The following is a 5,805-nucleotide window of genomic DNA, read 5'->3' as shown; positions in this document are numbered from 1 at the left end:
AGCACAGGCAAGTAGAGCCACAAATATAGAACAAGCAGTGATCTGTAGGGCATAGAGGGTGCCTGAAGTTCACAGTTCCTACGGCTGTGGGAGATGATGATAGGCAGATGGACGGAGGGGCAGACAGCAAAGGGTCTTTATGTCATTGTAAAGTATTTTGGGGGGGGGAGCACAAGGTACCAGGATCTTCCGGATCTTTGACTTCTCTAGGAATCATACTGTCCATCCACTCTGCTATGACCATGGCTGCCATATCTTTTCCTTGGACTATTACGTCACTTTGAGGTACAGAGACAAGTCAGAACAGGATATCTTAGGCACATGAACTGTTAACTCAGGAAACTTAGAGGGAAAATGTGTGGAGGAATGATGGGAGATGAGAAGAAGAGACAAGCAGGGTCAGGGCTCTTTCTAAGGCTGATTCTGCATCCGCTCAGCTCTCAGATCCCAGCTAAACCAGAGGATGGTCTACCTGAATCTGTGTATTCAACCTCTAGGAGAGGACATTTGCACCATCAAAATCTTTCTCCCCACTCACCTCTGAAAGAAACATGAAAAATTTATGATTCTAGCAAATTTCTAGTATAGCACAAAACTTCCTTTTAAAGACGACTATCAAAATAACAATATCTCATTGATACTGATCAAAGAAATTAGTAGGGATGCTCCCCATTTACAAGAACTGGTGGTAATGATGTTTGGTTATTCTAGACCATCTGTGCGAACATGGAGATAGCCTCATTATATGTAAACATACACTAATACTAGTTATTAAAATTTGATTCTCTTTGTAGTGTATTCAAACAAAATGAGAAGCAGAGAAGCTAAGATGTATTTTCTATGAATGTGGAATCAGGAAAATAACTAGATGTGAACAGAAACTGTAGAATTAAACTTTTTTTCTGGGATAACTATAATTTTTTAAAAATTATTTACTTATTTGAGGGAGAGAGAGAGAGAGGGAGCAGGGGAAGGGCAGAAGGACAAGCAGATGCTGTGTTGAGAGTGGAGACAGACATGGGGCTCGATCTTATGACCCTGAGTTCATGTCCTGAGCCAAAACCAAGGGGTAAATGCTTAATCCACTGAGCCATCCAGGCACCCCAGAAATACCTGTAATTTTTACTAGAAAATCCAAGATGTCTTATAGATTAACTAGCTACTGGCCTAACCATAGTCACCCAGAGCTGGCAATGTTCTGTAGGAGAAAGTTCAGAGTCATCAGAACAAGCTGTCTTTAGATGTGTTCTCTGTCACACCTTGCTATGCTATTGTACTGACTGAGTAAGAGCTTCTCTCTCAGGTCCCTGACATTGACTAAGCCTGTAATAAATGACAGCTTCATGTCCTTGTTGGGTGGGAAAGCCCTCTGTCACCTCCACTGGAGGTTTATTTTTCTAACTTATGTTTCAACTCTTTTTGCAGTTATAGAAAACATGGCAACAGTTTGGGTGTCCCCGGGACCTGTTAAGCTTTATGCACCACAGTTTTTCATCTGTATATGCCCACATTTTTTTAATACTCAGAACTATCCTGTACTAGGGGTTTTACTGTCCTCATTTTATAGATGAGGCAAAAGCATCATTGCATGTGTGCTCAAGAAAGACTGGAGAAGAGATGAGCGAAAGAACTAATATTTAGTTCAGGTTCTTGGTTCTCCAAAGCTAGTCCTCTTCTTGTACCTTCCTGTTTTCATGCCATCAGCTTTTCCCCGTGGCACTCGTAATTGTAAGCCAGCCGAAGAGCCTTAAGCCTTTTCCTTAACCTACGTTGAAAAGAGATGTCCAAGATTTTGAATCATCTCAGTTTGGGTTTTATAGTTGAAGCACATTTACTATTCACTCACTAGCATTTGAAATGCCTCTGAAGACAGGTGGTCCTCCCTTTGCAGAAGCTGCTGAAACCATGCACAGTGATCTGAATAATCAATAGGAAAAAAAAAATCATGATTGTTCCTTGGCCTTTAAAAATTTATGTTGAAACATTAAGTACTCCCTTATGTCAGTTGTAAAACGTCAGAAACATTGAGACGGAAAGTGTTTTCTTTGTAAAAAAAAAGTATCAAGAGTAGTTTGAAGAGTGCTTACTTTCTTCTCGTGGTAGAACTTAGAACATGGAGTAAGCCTCTTTGCTACGCCTTGTTGAATTGTCATCCTCCTTCCTAGGCTTGGATCTGCTTTCAACATTGTGTTCTTCGTGCCTTCAGTGTCATGAAATATCTCTGAGAAATCCTTTCACGTGACATTTTTTCACCAGCTCTGCTTCCTCTGGGACATGTTTACTTTTTCATTACAACCATTTTCCTCATTTATGCTGATAAATTCACTTTCAATAAGTTCCTTTTGCTGCATATTCAGAGTCTCTCAAGTGAAGGCAGAACCAACTTTCCTGTGTCTAGCTTTTGCTTCTATAATTCCCTTTTGTTTGATTTAAATTTCACTTACATTTGTACCAGTTTTCATCTCTTTGTTGGCCATCTTTGTTCTCAATTTCCTCTTTAGATCACCCTCACTGGTAAAGGCAAATATACAGATACATACAAAATACTGTGATGGAGGTATGTAACCCACTTTTAACTCTAATATAAAAATTAAAAGATAAAGGTATTAAGAATAACCACAAATACAGAAAATTTCCAGTGGAAATACACTATAAAAGATGTAAGTATAGGGTTGCAAAGGGACTGCATAGGGAATACAGTCAATGGTATTGTAATAGTGTCTTATGGTGATAGATAGTGGTTAGGTTTGTGGTGAACAGAATATAATGTACAGACTTGACGAATCACTATGTTGTACATCTGAAATGAATGTGACACTGTGTTTGAATTATATATTTTTCAAAAAGATGCAAGGATGACATCAATAACATAACAAAAAGATGTTAAGAATGACATCAATACTTCAACTTAAAAAAAAAAAAAGGGTATAACCAAGATGCCCTTCAACAGATGAATGGATAAAGAAGATATGGTCTACATATCCTATGGACTATTATGCCTCCATCAGAAAGGATGAATACCCACCTTTTGTATCAACACGCACAGGACTGGAGGAGATTATGCTGAGTGAAATAAGTCAAGCAGAGAAAGTCAATTATTAAATGGTTTCACTTATTTGTGGAGCATAAGGAATAACATGGAGGACATGGGGAAATGGAGAGGAGAAGGGAGTTGGGGGAAATCGGAGGGGGAGGCAAACCATGAGAGACTGAGGACTCTGAGAAACAAGCTGAGGGCTTTGGAGGGGAGGGAGGTGGGGCGCTGGGTGAACCAGGTGGTGGATATTAAGAAGGCACATAGTGCATGGAGCACTGGATGTGGTGCATAAACAAAGAATTCTGGAACACTGAAAATAAATTTTAAAAAATAAATAAATAAAAATTTAAAAAAGAAGGATAGAAGTGTGACATCAACAACATCAAGGGGAAGGGCCAACATGTAGGGATTTTGTATGTGATTGAAGTTGTTACCAGCTTAAAATAAACAGTTGTAACTATGAGATGTTTTATGTAAGCTTTATGGTAACTACAAGGAAAAAAACCTATAGTAGATATACGCAAGAAAAAGAGAGAAAGGAATCAAAGAATATCACTACATGAAAAATGTCAACAAATCACAAAGGAACATGTCAGGAGAGGAAAAGAGGGAGGCATGAAAGAATCACAAATCAAGCAGAAAAAACCTAGAAGAATGGTAATAGTAAGTCCTTACCTAGCAATAATTCTTCTGAACATAAATGGATACCACTCTCCAATTAAAAGATGCAGAATGAAATTAGGAAGTGTGATGACTACAGTTTTGTTTTGTGTGCTTTTTTTTTGTTTTTGTTTTTTAAAGATTTTATTTATTTGACACACAGAAATCACAAGTAGGCAGAGAGGCAGGAAGAGAGAGAGGGGGAAGCAGGCTCCCTGCTGAGCAGACAGCCTAATGTGGGGCTCGATCCCAGGACCCTGAGATCATGACCTGAGCTGAAGGCAGAAGCTTAAGCCACTGAGCTACCCAGGCGCTCCCAGTTTTGTTTTTCTTCTTCAAAACTGCTTTATCTATTCAGGCTTTTGTGATTCCACATGAATTTTAGGATTGCTTTTTCTTTTTTATGAAAAATGCGATAAAAATTTTGATAGAGATTGCATTGGTTCTGTAGATTTGGGGGGCAGAGGTAGCATGGACATTTTAACACTATTGATTTCTTCAATGAATTAATATGAGATATTTTCCCATTCATTTGTGTCTTCTTCAATGTCTTTCATCAATGTTTTATAATTCTCAGTGTATAGATCTTTTACCTCCTTGGTTGAATTTATTCCTAAGTAGTTAGTGTCTCTGATGCTACTGCAAATAATTTCAAATTGTATTATAAAGCTATACTAATAGAATAGGTACATATGGTACTGACATAAAAATAGACACAAAATTAATGGAACATAATAGAAAGCCCAGAATAAACCCACACATATACAGTCAATGGATCTTTGGCAAGAGTGCCAAGAATAATCAGTGGAACAGGGCAGTATCTTTGAAATGGTGTTGGAAAGACTGAATATTCAAATGGAAATGAATGAAATTAGACCTTTATTTTACATCATACATATAACTCAACTCAAAATGGATTAAAGTTTTCAACATAACTACAAAAATACTAGGAGAAAATATAGGGAAAAATCTTCTTTAACATTGGTGATGGCAATGATTTTTTGAATATGACACCAAAACCACAAGCAACAAAAACAAAAACTGGCAAATGGGACTATGTCAAACTAAAAAGTTTTGTTCAGTAATGAAAACAATGAACATGATGAAAAGCCAACCAATGGAATAAAAGAATGAGAGAAGATACTTGCAAACCATATAGCTCTTAACGGGTTATTATCCAAAATATATAAGGAACTCATACAAGTCAATAGCAAAAAAACAAGAAACCCAATTTAGAAATGGGTAAAGAACCAAACAGACATTTTCCCAAGGAAGACATAAACGACCAGTGAAAAGATGCTCAATATCACTGATTATCTGGGAAATGCAAAGCAAAAACAGAATGAGACATCATCTCCACACCAGTTAGGATGCCTATTATTTAAAAAAAAAAAAAAAAAAAGGAAAAGTATTGGTAAGGATGTGGAGAAAAGGAAACCCAAATACACTGTTTTGGGGAATGTAAAATGGTGCAACCACTACAGAAAACAGCATGGACGTTCCTAAAACCATTAAAAATGTAAGTACCATATGATCCAGCAACCCTACTCCTAGGCATACATTACGAAGAATTGAAGTCGGGATCTCTAAATGATATCTACACTCCCATGTCATGGTCGCAGTATCCACAACAGCCAAATTATAGAAACAACCAAAAATGGTCATTGACAGATGCATGGATAAAAAAATGTGGAATATCAGTCAGCCTTAAAAGTAAAGCACAGCCCCCTGTGACAACCTGAATCAACCTAGAGGACATTTTGCTAAGTGACATAAGCCAGCCATAGAAGGACACATACTGTATGATTCCATCCACAGGAAGTACCTAAACTAATAAACTCGATGCATGGACTAGAATGGTGGTTCTCAGGGACCAGGGGGAGGGGCAAATGAGGAACTGTTCAATTGGTCTAAAGTTTCAGTTATGCAAATACTTCTAGAGATCTGAGGTCCAACATAACGCCTAAGTCACCAATATGTATTATGCACTTAACAATTTAAAAGGATACCTCTCAGGTTAGTATTCTCACCCCCACACTGCAAAAAATAAAATAAAATAAAATAAAATAAAATAAAATAAAATAAAATAAAATAAAATAAAATAAAAT

The sequence above is a fragment of the Mustela nigripes genome, chromosome 15 (assembly GCF_022355385.1).
Source record: "Mustela nigripes isolate SB6536 chromosome 15, MUSNIG.SB6536, whole genome shotgun sequence".
In the NCBI taxonomy this organism is placed as follows: Eukaryota; Metazoa; Chordata; class Mammalia; order Carnivora; family Mustelidae; genus Mustela; species Mustela nigripes.
The sequence above is the reverse complement of the archived record's forward strand: the minus strand, read 5'-3'. Positions refer to the sequence as shown.